The sequence below is a fragment of the Echeneis naucrates genome, chromosome 12 (genome assembly GCF_900963305.1).
Source record: "Echeneis naucrates chromosome 12, fEcheNa1.1, whole genome shotgun sequence".
Lineage (NCBI taxonomy): Eukaryota > Metazoa > Chordata > Actinopteri > Carangiformes > Echeneidae > Echeneis > Echeneis naucrates.
The window spans coordinates 19,588,337-19,604,036 of record NC_042522.1 but is presented as its reverse complement, the minus strand read 5'-3'; positions in this window follow the sequence as shown (position 1 = coordinate 19,604,036).

Sequence of the window (15,700 nt, the reverse complement as noted above, 5' to 3'; positions counted from 1 at the left end):
AGGCTTATCTGCCCTCACATGTATCTGTAGAAAACACACAACAGCAGCGTGAGAACCAGTCGTGAGATAAAAGAGATGAGATTGGGGGGTAAGATGGAGGGGGGGGGGATTAGACAGAGGGAGAGATGGGATGAGGACGGATGACACAGCGGGCAGGATGGGGGGGGCGGTAGAGGAGGGATCTCTCACAGAAATAATGATTCCTCTTCTCCTTCAGAAGTCTAATCATTTTGCTCTCCGGTTATCAGAGATGGAGGCGCTGATCCCGTTTTCAGGCTCAGGATGGCTGATGTGTTCTGCTCCCACCAACTTTTTATTTATTTACCAAAATACACACAAACAGACTCGGTTATTATTCTCACTGATGAGATATTCAACGGTTGGAGGAACATATTCATATTTAAAAGGGTGAAGAACTGTAACCCTCAGCAGTCTGGGCCTGTTTCAGCCGTTCCTAAAGATCCCTTCTTTCAAATCTCTCTGTTGTTCGGGACATTTGGCTTTTTCTGCTCAGCAGTCAGGACCTGAAAAAAAAAAAAGTAAAAGTTGAGCAGAGGTGAGATCACCGACAGTCCAACCAGCTCCTGAAGCTCGTCTGCTCGTTTGACCTCCAACAGGTGAACACAGCTGTTTCATTTTCAGTTCTGACCCGTCTGCTATTAGAAAACTGCTGTGTTCGTTTTCACGATCACTTCGGTGAAATCTGTTCGCTTCAGGACTCTTTTCTGAGTCCAGTTCAGACTGCAGCCGGACAAAGCAAATCAAAAACAAACCCAGTCTGAGATTGGAGGACAGCTACTTACACAGATTACAGGCTCAGCGTGAGATGGATCTAAATCTACCCCAGAAAAAAACACTAAATCTGGACTACATGGGACACTGCTGCTCTCTCTCTCTCTCTCTCTCTCTCTCTCTTATGTAAGTGAGTCTTGATCTTCCTGCAGCCCAAAACAGTCACCCTGACACACATACACTCCCCCCCCCCCCCCCCCCCCCCCCCCCCCCCCCCCCCCCCCCCCCCCCGTCTCTCTCTCTCTCTCTCTCTCTCGCTCTCTCAAGCAAAAGTTTCATTATCATTAAGGTCAGAGTGTGTGTGTGTGTGACGGGGGGGCGCTGAGAGAGAGAGGGAGAGAGAGAGAGAGGCAGTGAGTGAGAGAGAGACTATGTGTGACACAGAGAGAGAGGGAGGACCGGAGGAGAAAAGGAGGACGGATCCAGCGGAGAGCCGGAGTCTGTCCTGTCGGTCCGGAGGATGCGGATCCATCTCTGATCCAGATCACGACGCTGCCGGCTCCATCTGAGGTCCACCGCCCGCGGATCAGGATCAGGACCCGGACCGGTTTCTGTTCCATCCGAACCAGCCAGCCTCTCGTCCTCTGGACCGGACCGGTTCTTGTCGCCATGGCACCGGCCGCCCGCTCGGTCGGGTTCCGGCTCCGCATCGCTCTTGCCGCGGTGCTGTGGATCAGCGTCTCAGCAGGAGGTACGGTGTCCGATTCCCGAGCTCATGATACCGGGGTTCTGATAATAACCCCCCGGGGTCCGGTCCTCACAGAGAGGAGGGGGTTCTGTGCTCCCCCCGGTACAGACCGGAGCCCTCTGCAGGTTTTTGTCTTCAGTGTGAGCTCCATGTGGACCGGACCGGGGGGTCCGAACATCAGCAGTGATGTGACAGTGTTCTTCTATGTGGGGGGGTAAAGTTGGTGTCTGACTGAGGGAGGACACGCTGCGGATGTGGAAGTGTGTGTGTGTGTGTGTGTTCTTGTTGCTGACCCCCCCGTTTATTTTATTGATTAACTTGAAAATGTTTCATTTCTGAAAAGTGAAAAAAAAATCTGAAGATTTCTGGATCCAATAAGAATTTAGCAGTGAAACCACAATCCTGTGACGTTGGATTCAGGTGGGCGGGGTTTGGGGGCGTGGCTGCCCTGTTGTGACATCACAAAGTCCCAGAAGTCCTGACGGCTGGTTCAGGTTCAGGTTCTGGAGCTGATCCAGTTTTCATTGTTGGGTTAAATAAGTTGTTAAAGCAGCAACAAACATGGTGACAACTCCTGCTCGGTTTTTTGTGTGAAAGATGTTGTTGTGATTTTGTTGTTGTTGCAGTGAGGAACTTGATGTGTGTGATATTTGTGATACCTCATCAATAATTTAATCTGTCAGTGAACGAGGACGTCCTTCCTTCACACACAGACACACAAACACATCAATGCACAAACCTGGAACTACAGTCTCTAACACACACACACACACAGACACACACACACAGACCCACTGAAGATACACACTGAAACACAGGCCCACTGGAGACACACTCACTCAGACATACACAAAGACCCACTGTGAGCACACACACACACACACACACACACAGACACACTGGAGACACACACACACACAAAGACGCACTGGAGGTACACACACACACTCACACAGACACACTGGAGACACACTCACACACACACACACAAAGACCCACTGGAGGTACACACACACACACACACTCACACAGACACACTGGAGACACACTCACACACACACACACACACACACACACACAGACAGACACACTGGAGGCACACACACACACACACACACACACACACTCACACAGACACACTGGAGACACACTCACACACACACACACACACACACACACACAGACAGACACACTGGAGGCACACACACACACACACACACACACACACACACACACACACACACTGGAGACACACACACACAGACACACTGGAGACACACACACACACACACACAGACACACTGGAGGCACACACACACACACACACACAGACACACTGGAGACACACACACACACACACACACACACACAGACACACTGGAGGCACACACTCCATATCATGTGCAGCATCGCTGGTTTCATCTCTCTGTCGGTGTCGGTGGTTAATGAGATCACCCAGCAGAGATGTAAGAGATGTAATGTCACAGAGCACGATTGTGATTGTGTGTTTTTTTTGTTTTGTTTTGTTTTTTTGTGTGTACAAAGATAGCCTGGATCGCTGCGTGGTCTAATTTCTCGGGGTGAGAGCGATAATCTGCTGGAGAGACAGCTTGACAGCTGAGTAGAGATTCAAGAGCTCCAGCTGGGAAGCAAAGTCGACCGCAGTTTGCAACATGGAGCCGTTTCATCGACCCACACTGCTGTTGTGTTGTTGTACAAATGTCAGCAGTGTATGTCTGCTTAATTTAAAACTATAGATCGCCTTCTCCTCTCTCACAAAGTCATCCGTCTTGTAATTCGCCTTTCTGCCCTCATCACATCACCACCTCAGCTTCCTTCCTCCGGTCCGCTCCTCGTCTTCCTCTTTGACTGAGAGGAGAAAAGAAACGGAGGGGGAGATTGTTTCTCATGGTTGGATAACGCTGCCCTAATTACACAACGAGATCCTTCAAGCTTTTGGAGAATATTGTGTCAGGAGGAGAAAGTTGGGCAAACAGAGAGAAGTCTGGGAAAAGAGAGGCAGCAGTTGCTGTCTGCAGGAAAATCCATTTTAGTCAATATTAAATAAATATACACAGAAAATAATGTCATCAATATATAAATGAGTAAACACAGAAAAAGTAAGATTGTTTTATTTTGAAATCTAGATTCTTATACTCATATATATATATATATAACCTTTCAAAGGAGGAAAACATTCCTCATAAATGAATAAAAAAGGTTTATTTACTTATGAATGCAATCAAATATGATTTTAAATATGATTTTATTTGATATATTTCCACATCCACATCAGCTGAATTTGTTAATTTCAGGATTTATGTCATAGCTGCATTTCTTGACTAAAATGGATTTCAGAATATGTCAGTCACTGTCAGTCACTCAGTAGCCCCACCCTTAACCCCTCCCCTTTCCCACTAAACGAACATCATGTTGTGTTTAAGACTGAGAGGAGGAGGGACATTTTCCCATAGACTTCAGTACAACCAGTGGAGCGGCCCCCTGATGGTCAGCAGATAGAATTAAGGTTTTAAGACTCTTCAGGAGGCAGCTGGTGATGTCACCTTCTCCCCTTCGTTTCCCTCCTTCTGATTGGTTGTGGTCTAATTGGTCTGATAAATGGTTCAGACACGTGATTAAAAGGTCAGAGGTCAAGGTTAGCATGACCACGTCGTTTCTGTGACGGAAAACTAGCCTGAGCTGCGGGCTGCTGACTGTAGTTTTGAATGAAAGTGACCCTGTTTCCACTTCCTGCTCTGATTTTGGCGCAGCGAGGCCTGATGATGTCGCAGCGTGAATGACGTTGGATCATAACGAGCGTCGGCAGGATGAAAAGACGAAGCGGGAGGACACTTAGGAGAGACACAGCAGGACAAAATCAGGCAGGAATCCGACCCCATTTTAATCAGCGGTGGCGGCGTGGCACCGGTGAGCTTCGTGGGATTTAACCTTTCAATCTCCAGAATATGATTAACACGATCTCACACATCGCTGTGCTCTTAACGAAGAGTCGATGTTTCCTGACAAACTGAATCACTGCTGTCCTCCTTTAACAGGGTTTAAAAGGCCGAGGCGTCTTTTCCGCGTTGTAACATTAATGCAGAGAAGTTTTTGAAGCGCAGCTGAAGTGAAATTGATTTCCTTCCTTCCAGGCAGCTTCTGCTCGTAGGTCAAACTGCTGCTGCATCAAACTCGACCTGCAGATAAACTGTAGAGATTCATTCTTCAGGCTTCTGTGAGTTCAGCAACATCTGCATTTTAAACCACTTTTTAGAAGAAACACAATTACTGTCGGGAATCACATTTACTCAGAAGTTAAGAGGAGTCTTGTCTCTGTACACAGACACTGAGTCCTCTGAGACGGATCAGAGTCCTTTTAAATGGATCAGAGTCCTGTTAGACGGATCAGAGTCCTTTTAAACGGATCAGAGTCCTGTTAGACGGATCAGAGTCCTTTTAAACGGATCAGAGTCCTCTGAGACGGATCAGAGTCCTTTTAAACAGATCAGAGTCCTCTGAGACGGATCAGAGTCCTGTTAGATGGATCAGAGTCCTCTGAGACGGATCAGAGTCCTGTTAAACGGATCAGAGTCCTGTTAGACGGATCAGAGTCCTGTTAGACGGATCAGAGTCCTGTTAGACGGATCAGAGTCCTGTTAGACGGATCAGAGTCCTGTTAAATGGATCAGAGTCCTCTGAGACGGATCAGAGTCCTGTTAAACGGATCAGAGTCCTCTGAGACGGATCAGAGTCCTGTTAGACGGATCAGGAGTTGCAGTTACAGGTTCTGAATCTGACTCGTCTTACACTGAAAGTTCTGAATGAAAGTTGAAGGGCGTCCTTGGGTGGACGTGGTCTGGAGGCCAGAGGACTACAGAGACACTCAGGGTTAGACAGAGAGGAGCTTCTTCCCCAACAGAAGATCTTTGGTTGAGCACCAAAAAGCAAAGACGCACTACTTTCTGTTTTTGCCTGTCAGCAACTTACTCCCAGGATTAATATTAATTAGCCGCAGCAGATTTTGTCGCCGCCAGCAACGTTTGTCATTGTAACTGGGGGAAGTATCAGCGAGACCTGAAGCTCACTGATCCCTGGACCGAGTCTGTGCACCGGAGCATCCAAATCGTCTTTCACATTCACAAAGTCACAGTGAATTATCTGGAGTGGAGTTCTCTGAGTTCAGAGCAGAGAGTTGGCAGGCAGAAGTTACACTGACAGGATTTTCATACCGTCAACAAATCCCACAAAAAAAAAGCCCAAACCAACCTGCTCTGGGCCTGTTATGGGATTTTATTCACAATAACACAAATATAGGATTTTACCACACCAAGACAAACTGGTGTTCACAGCGAGCAGGTCTTATCTGTCACTCACGTAATCCACACGACTTTTTAAATGCTAATTCGTTTCTTTAAAAAAAGAAATTTTCAATTCAAAGCAGCAGAAACATTTTAGGTTGTAACTTTTCTGTCTCTTTGTCGTTTCCTCCCCCATGACGACAAACATCAGCTGCTCCCTGATTGGCTCGTTTCAGTGGAGAAACGACTCGTACGATGAATTACAGCGTCACTGACTGAATTCCAACATCACAATCATCTTCAGCGTTCTTCATATTCTACTTCCTGTTTACACCAACTTGCACATGCCCAGTGAAGTGTACAGTCGTGATGGTTTTGGCTCAAAGATGAAAACGCAGCAGTGTGGACAGAAATTAGAAAACACGGGAAGTTCCACGTCTCTGCAGGTTCATTTCTAAATAAAAGTGGGAAGGACGATAATCAACCTGAAGATTTATGTTCTGATTTGGAATCTGTTTGTTTGTTTTTTTTATAGATTGGTCAGACTGGAAGAGTTCTGTTTATATCCAGCAGCAGCAGACGGTCTGTTGGGTTGGGGGGGTTCTGTTCTGTCCTTTCCTGACTCGTCTTCATATTTGTGTGTGTGTGTGTGTCCTTGTTTGTGTTTGCTGCAGCAGCGTTGACGAAGGACAAGCTGCTATCTGAATTAGCTCCAGCATTCATTAAGACCACAAGTGAAGCTGGAGCTCCTCACACAGCGACATATGGCCGCGGCTTCTGCAATAAACTTACCAGAGATGACAGCATCCCAGTGAATTAATCAAAGACCCAGGTCCGTGTGTGTGTGTTTGTGTGTCTGTGTGTGTTGGCGGGGTGGAGGAGGAGTCGTCAGGGTGTTACATGCCTCCCCTGATGCTAACCTTCCTCCTCATCAAAACAGAACCGGAGGTGTCTCCACCTTCAGCAGGCCTGTTTAGACCTTTGTGCGGCTTTTCAAAGGGGTTTCAATCTGCGTGTCTGTGTGTGTTTGTGTGCGTGATGTGCGTTTGTTCAGCTCTGCCTCAGTAACCAGGATTATCCTCTCTAGGATGGCTGCAGGACTGCACGGATGCTGCTGACACTTCTCCACAATAGAAGCAATTAACCGAGGCTTAACTTTGTGTACGTCTGTTTTAAGCCATGGGTGTCTGTGTGTGTGTCTGTGTGTGTGTGTGTGTGTGTTTGAATCTAAACCAATCAGGTTTTTTTGTGTTGTTATCCTTCTCCATTCCTGGATTCTCATTTATCAAAGCAGACATAGAACAAGTTTTAACTGCGTGCCGAAGGCGTTCACATTACCCCAAATAAATAAGCTAAACATGATTCGTCTGGAGGGAACGAGGAGAAATTTATGCAAATTTCACCCACATGTTTTGTTGCTGTCGGTATCTGAGCAGTTCAGAAACCGGAGGATGAGGGGACGAGCCAAATCTCTCCATCAGATCCTCTCTGAGAGTCAGAGCGGGTGTGCTGTTCTCCACAGCCGACGATGAACTGTGATCCGAAGAGAGATTGGATACGGCTGTGTGGGATTACACATAATTTGTGTGTGTGTGTCAGAGCGGCCCCGACACTTCGCCTTGTCAAACTCACTCAGAGCAGATTGGCACAATCAGCCGAACCTTTTAAAAGGTTAACATTTCAGCTCCCATTTGCCTCAAAGCTTCCGCTAAGCCGCAGCTCTGCCTCGGAGACGGCGCCGCAGCAGGTCTGTTGGCATATTCGACAAACCGCGTCTTTGCGTGATAATCCACGCCACGGCGCCGCTTAGAGCCACACTGATAGCTACGCCTGTCATGGTGTTGAGCCGGTACCTCCATTTAAATAAAGTCTGAGGGAGAAGAGCCGAGCATTGTGGGACAGAAAAAACCAGTCAGGCTGTTAGAGAGCCACTCAAAAACAAACTGCTTCTCCTCGTTTGAGTGAAAGAATTTAGCTAAAACTGCTGCAGTTTTATTTAAGTTGATTCAGGGAAGCAATGACACTGGTAAGGAAGTAGCCAGATTGAAGCCATTGAAGTCAATGGGAAAATGTCCCTCCTCCTCCCTGATGAGTTTATGGTCTCAGTCTGAAATACAACATGATGTTCATTTTTTGGATGAAGCTCCATTTAGAGGCAGACAGATCAGGCTGTCAGAGGTTTCAGCTGCCGGACATAAAAATCACTTCTTGTTTGGATTTAACGTGTTTATCATCATTTCTAGCTTCGCCTTGTCGCTCTTCTGAGCTGTGATCCATTTTTCAGCTCAGCTCTCTTCTGATCGTTTACTGATGACAGTCTGGACAGAAACGGAGCTGCTGGGCATCTCTGAAAAACTGAGCATGTCACTGATCGATGCTCAGGTCAGGTCTGATTGATCGGGCCTATAAAGTTAATTATATATATTTATTCTGCGCCTCAGCAGGAAAACATCTAAAGACTGTAATGGACGGAGGACGAGTCGATCTGCTTCTGCAGAACATGAGAAGCTGAGTCAGTGTAAAAACCAACCGTGGCTTCAGAAGGAGAACAGAAAAGAAAGATATCTGGGTTCTAACACAATACGGTTTGTGTGTCTTGTGTTTCTCTCCCTGCCTTCAAATCTGCGGTGGGATGTTCTCGGTGTTGACACGAGGTCCAGCTAAAAGCTTTTCTTCGCTCAGACCGACACGACCACCTTTTCTTTTATTCATGGATTAAGAGCACAGAGCCCACACACACACACACACACACAGACACACACACCTTTAGACACTGAGCTGAGTTCACACCACAGATTTTGGTGCCAGTTCCTGAAAAAGCATTGTTTACACGAGCTTTACAGGCTTTAATGTAATGAATGGATTTTTAGCTGCAGAATAAATCTTTAATTAGAACAGCTCCGGCTGCAGTTTATTGATTTGTGGTTGAAATGGAAATATCCAAATCAAAGGGTTCGGGTTTTTCCATTTATACAATTATTCACATCCTGACGCACACCTGGCTTCATCTTCATCTGTCTGCCGATATCATTTCAGAAATTAACATGCGAGCTAATCGATCGAGATGTAGGAACATTTTCCCATAGACTTCAGTACAATCTGTGTTTAGACTCTCAAATGTCACAGACCCAGCGTCCAGGTCTGCTCTGTAGTCCTGAGATGTACAAAAACCCCACAGCCCTTGAACACAACCTTTTAGCCCACAGCCCAAAATGGGAAGTCGTCGTTGTCGTCGTCGTTGTCTCATGTTGTGAAAAAAGGTTTTCAGTTTGTGGAGCGATAGAGCTGTCTGTTTACTCTGGCATCACCCCCCCACCTTCCTCCCCCCTCCTCCCCCCTCCTCCCCCCTCCCTCCTCATTGGAGGCGTTTAAGAGTGTGAGGAGAGTTTCAATGACTTGTGTCTGTGAGAGTGCTCACACAGCACTGTTTCTGCTCAGCCAACCAGCTAACAAGCATACACAGACACACACAGACACACACAGACACACACACATTGGTATTACTGCCTCATACTTGTTAGGAACTTCACTGACTGTATTCATTCCCTAACTGTTTCCCCCATAAGCCTCACCTTTACCACGGCCAGCTCTGACATTTCCAGGTAATCCTGCTCTAAACCCAAATCTAACTCCGGAGCAACCCTGAAAATATTCTGACTCTGAGGAAGAGGGAATATTTCTTGAGAACATTTAATCCTCCTGGGGATTAGATGTTCTCTCCTAAGAAGACACCCAGACTCCCAAAGCTGTGGCAGCAGAGAACACACCTCTTCGAATCAGTTCCACCTTCACATGCATTCGCTCGGCTGATCCATCAGTCACAAACGGCCGCCCTCCTCCTGCCTTTACGCCTCAAACACAAACCCAGAGACTCGCTGAACATGTGCTTCCCACGCTCAGGTCAGCGAGTCTCTGCGACAAACATATTTACAAAATGTAACGGCTGAAGTGAAAAGTCGTAGCAGGCGGTGAGAGGCATCGTTCTGTCGCTTTGGCACAGCCGACTGAGCTTCTCCACAAATATGCTCACAGAGAGCAACAGGAGATTTTCACTTCCAGACTCTGTGTTTTATTTTGAAGGGCTGATCTCCTTAAGAAGATGTATTTGTGATTTTTAAAAACCAAAAACTCAGATTGTCAGGTTGTGAGCTGCCATTTTGGAAGCTTCAAGTTTCTAATTTCACTGTTGTCATCTTGTTCTCCCAAACCTTAGAAAGGTGGAGCTGACCTCTTCTGCTCTCCGTCCTGATTGGATGGTCCAGTCTGTCAGTCATACTGTAACCCCGCCTCCTAACTCCTCCCCTTTTCCTCAAAATGGAGCACATTTTACATCATGTTGTATTTCAGACTGAGACCATAAACTCATCAGGAAAACGTTTACTGAGGAGGAGGAGGGACATTTTCACATAGACTTCAACACATTGTGCTGTTTGAGGGGTTGGTGGGTCCAACGTTTTATTACTTTGATGAAACAGTTCATAGTCAGTTTGTGTTTAGTCACATGTGGGCGTTTGTTTCTTCTGCTGGCTGAGAATAAAAAGTGCCACGCTGCTGTTGTCGGGCTGGAACGAGGAGACGCTCTCTCCGAAGAACGCTTCGGTGCTGTTGTGCTACCAGCCAACAGGGAAACAAGTTTATGTGGCTGAGCAACAGGATTTATCGCTCATTAATCACGTTTGTTCCCCAGAGGAACGAACGCAGAGGCAGTTCCACAAAGCGGTGACTCATCGAGGCTGCAATCGTAGAAAACAAGAGGAAGAGGAGAGGAAGAGTTGACGTGGAGGAGGAGGAGGAGGAGGAGGAGGTTGGGGGGGGCTGACAGGCTGGTCATGATGTGGGGGGGTGGTGATGATGATGCCATCTGCTCAGATGAACTGGTCACGCCTGGCAGCAGCAGCACACACACAACAGCTGAGGCAGATAACATGAAGCTGTGATGTCACAACGTCACGTTTTGATCGCCCCTCGATCGGTCCGTCGGCCATCTTGGTTTAGAGAAGGCGGATCTGGATGGGTCTGACTCACTGACTGTTTATCTGTCCATTCTCATCCTCCATCTTTGATACTGACGTCTAGAGTCATGTCTCTACATCGGATGCTCCTATTGGCTCCGGTCGGTGATGTCACAGCCAATCAGAGGCCTAGCTGTCAAAGTCTCCTGCATGTTTCTGAAACTGGCCTGAGTTTATTGTGTTATATATTTCTGAAGTTCAGCTGGTTCTCAGTTTGTGACATTTTTAAAAATGTAAACTTTGTCAGTAAAAATCTTAATGTGAATCTTTGGCTGTTGTCAAAGCAGAACCTGGTTTATGTTTTCGGACGTTATAACTGACAGTCAATTCCTGTTCACCATTTTTCCAATCAGACAGTTTTTAATTAAGTCTCTCTACCTCTGTGCTTTAGCATCATTAGGTGAAGGATGTTGTCATTTAATCCTTAAAATCAGCCCCCATGAATCATTCCATTAATTAGATTAACATGAGGAATTATTTCTGTTCCCTGATCGAAGAAATTTGAAAAGTAAACTCAAGGTAATCACTTTTAATGAGACGGTGCACATTTAACATTAACGGCTGTACAGCTGCTAATAAGCTGTTTACGCTGCGTGTGTGTCAGGATGTGTGAGTTGGAGTTGTGGACGGGCAGATGAGAGATTATCTACATGCTCATCAGCTTCGAGGTCACCGTTGATTGGTCGGGTCGATAATAGCTCTACTTTCAGTTTCAGGTCATTCCTCTCGCTGATCCCCGACGGCGTTCAAGCGCCAATTCCAAGATATCATTGATTGGTTTGTGCACATGGGTGCGTGTGCGTTGGCCCTCATCACTTCTCACACAGGAAATCATTAAATCAGCGCGGCGTGCTGCTTAGCCAGCGCCTGGATTCAAGAGCCAGATGCATCCGAGGTCACAAATGGTGCATTTTTTGTGGAGTCTGCTATCAATTAGCAGCGAAAACACTTTAATTTACACAAAGTCGTCCAAGTGTTTCAAAGAAAGGATCATTCAGGGTTTTTGTCCTGAGTGCTCCGCCCACGACCCGGAAAGGCATCAGAGGTGGAAGATGAATGAATGAATGAATTTAGGGTTTCGTTGCTCTAAACCAGCCATCAGGACTTCTGGAACTTTGTGATGTCACAGACGCCACCACCTCCGAAGCCCCACCCACCTGGACCCAGAAATCTGTACTTTTGGGATCATAGAACAGAAAATAAGGACCTTTAAAATCTAACTGATGCTGTTGATGCACAATCAGTCGGGAAGTTTGGAGAAGTTCAGGGTTCGTTTAAAAGCGGTCTGGCTGATCTGGAGCTGCAGGGCAGCCGCTCAGAGACTGGAATCAAAGCCAGTCATGTTTCATTTAAGATTGTTGAAATCCAGCAGGACTGAGTGTGTTCAGGTGTGGTCAGAACTGTGATCACACCTTCCCGGAGGAAACAGAACTGCAGCATGTTGTTAGCAGCACTTGGCAGGCGAAGCGGTTTGTTCCAGTGCAGACCGGCTGCAGACTGAACCTGCTCGTCCTCGGAGTTCAGCAGCACTGTCACTTTCACTTCCAAGCAACTGCCCACTTGTGTGTGATCTTGTGCTGTTGCTGTGACATTCGATCTAACCGGTGTTGTATTTTGATAAAGACAAGAGCAGGAAATCACTGGAGGCCATCTTTGTTTACTCTCAGTAGCCCCGCCCCCTAAACCCTCCCCCCCTTTCACTTCATGGTGTATTGAAGACTTGAAACTAGAAACGGAGACCATAAACTCATCAGGAAAACTGAGTCCAGGTCCACTTTTGAATCAGCTGCTGGCTCTGAATATTCTCTGTGTGAGTGTCAGAACTCAAAGAAACAAAACTACGCAAAATAGCACACAAGTTGTAGTGAAGTAGGATGATCCTTACCGAGCCAAACCTGCTCAAATAAAACCTGACACGTCTTTTTAGTGCAGCCAGAATCGGCCTATGAATCGGTCTGTGATTGCCTGCACAGCATTCAGACAGCTGAGTCGTGCTGTGTGTGTGTGTGTGTGTGTGTGTTATCACAGAGTCTCCATGGAGAACAGACATGGCAGACAGGGAATGTATCCCAGATACAGTGGCTGCCAGTCTCGGGTCTGATGGAGGACTTTAAAGAGCCACCAGCTCCGAGAATACAAATTAAACAGAGTGACAAAGAAAACAAAAAGAGGAGCTTTCTCTCTGTGACTCAGTTTTCTGCATTACTTTAACACCCTCAGACCAGATCACAATTCAGTCAGCGGCAACAATCAGTTTATCTGCTGCGAGCTGGAGATGTGTTTGTGTCCGAGAACGAGCAGAAAGTGAAAATTTAACATTCATGGCCTCGATCATCCGTTTCATAACGTCCCACTTCAGACCACAAGTGGACAGATTAGTGTTTGACTGCCGTCCCTTTCAGTCTGAAACTGTTGTTTTATGTCATCAGTGATCAACGTCTGTTGGACGATGGAAAGATTTAGATTCAGAAGTTCAAATAAATTTCAATCTGAACTGAAAATGTTTTATGAAACAAACTATAAAGTAAAGTGAAGCAGATCTTTGTCAGGCTCTTAGTGTCGATCGCTCGGCATCCATTGTTCTGAGAAGAATTTTGACGACTGTCACATTAAAGGAAAAAGGAGGAAAGTAAATCTTGTTTGTGTCGCAGCTGCCACAGATTTTTCTGTTTGGAGGCTCAGAATCAATAAATTCCTGAAATGGGACAACAACGGTGAGCTGTTCTCGACAGCCTCCGTCCCCCCTCTGTGATGGAGAGGTCACCCAGGCGGCGCCGCCCTGCAGGGAGCCTTTGAACGAGGTCACATCAAGGCTGTTCCAGACCAAACGGCGGATCTTCAGAGTCCATTCAGGTCCAAATGACACACTGACCTTTTACTGATAATCTGGAGGCGGAGCCACTCGGATTCAGCAGCAGCCGAAGGTATTCTTCAAACGTCGTACTTCATTGATTTTATTTAGACTGCCTCACAAAACTTCATCATCCTAAACTCTCACTGTTCATTCTCATTATTTTACTGGACAGAATTCAATTTGGCATTTTATTTTTGATACAGTTCACTGATGAATAAATTTAACCCGGCGACCCGACCTCGGCTAAGCGGATGAAGATGGATGGATGAATACATTTAAAACTAACAGAGGAAAACGGTCGAGGAAACGGAGCTCTGAGGGAAATGAAGCCGTTTCAAGACGAGATGAAGAGGTGAATATTTTCAGTCATGCTTCAGAGCCTGCTTCCTGCTCAGACCGACTGAAGGAGCAGGTGGAGACCAAACATGGAGCTAAAACAACAGAAACACTTGACTGAGACTCCTCAGGAGAAACATTTGTTTGTTCAGAATGAAAACAACGAGTGACGTTTTCAGATCTATATTTATTTTGGACGACCTCCGACAGATGATCCAACTGTGATCTGGCCAACAACGAGGAGTTGTTTATCTTCGACCACACAGACAGGGAGTTTCTGCCAGGACGTGGAATCTGCTGCTCCAACCGTGGACAGAATCCCACCTTATTAGATTTAAAGGGTTTAATCTTCTCAGTGGCTCTTTCCCAGTTGTGCCATTTGACCTTTTCTGCCCAACACTCAGATCGGCGTTAGTCTTTGGCCCCGGTACTTTTTTTTCTATTGCTTCTCTGTGAGTTATATTAACTCTCAACTCAATTCATTTTTATTTTTATAGCATAAAAAACACAGTGTTCCGGATTTCCAGGCTCTTTACGGGATAGAGTCCACACTTCAGACAGAGCTGGACAAGTTGTGTTTGAAGGAACTTTATTTCCCAGAATTGGATCCATATCAGATGTGAGCTAGTCTCAGTGCATGATGGTTCAGGACTCACCTTTATCAGAAAGGAACGTTAAACGGATCCAGATTCCAGACCGGAATAATCATCAGATCAGACCTGAAGGTTCAAACTGCACAGCAGCAGGTCCACCACCATACATCATCTGTTCTTCACGCTCACGTTGTTCCAGCTTTCTGATTATTTTCTGAGTCCAATCCCTTTTCTGTGGGACAAGTCTCTCAGCTGACAATCTTTTAAACCAGCTGAACGCCTCACCAAGAACCCCAGCTGTCACCATAATGACTGTCAGGGAAAATTTCCATCAAGCAAACATCAGAAATGCCTCCAGTCTGTCAGCGCTCATCAACGCGACCATTGTCGCCTCACCAGTACCGAACGGGGAACATTCATCTTGAAAACTGTGAAGGAAAGGAAAATTGTGATGAACACAATCTGCGCCTTAATGGACTTCACAACATCTGGGCCTTAATTATTCATCTGTTGACTGAGGAAATGACTCAGGCAGTGGCAGAAGCTGTCGACACATTTCTCTGATACATGACAGGAAATAATTCTATGAAATATTCAGCAGGTTCTGCTTTTTAAACTTAAAAAGACTTAAAAACATTAAGATGGCAGAGAAAGCAGAGCTCATCACCATTCAGCTTATCAACACTCCTCTCATCAATCTGCATTTGTGCCCCTCTCTCTCATTACACATCATTGTTTTGATGTTTCAAAGTCAGACGGTGACCTCTTTGCTGTAAAGAAGGTAATTTGGCTGAGAGCAACAACAAAACAAAGATGAAGTCAATGCAAATTTCACACACTGGAAACCAATTAAGGACAAAAGATCGTCAGTGGAAAACTTTGGGCACAGATGAACCGTCTCATCTATCCAAGATGGCCGACAGACATGTTGAGGAAGTTTCTAAACCACAGCAGGATTTGTGAATAAGTAGGAGGTGAGGTTTTATTGTCAGCCTGTTTCTGTCAGTTTCTGCAGAACCACTTGGTTGTGAGGACTAAAAGCAGGAGTCGGGCCTGTAATGTCCTCTGGACCCGTGAGTCCAGACTCTGAGTCCTGACTTCACAGAATTACACCGAGCAGACAGGAA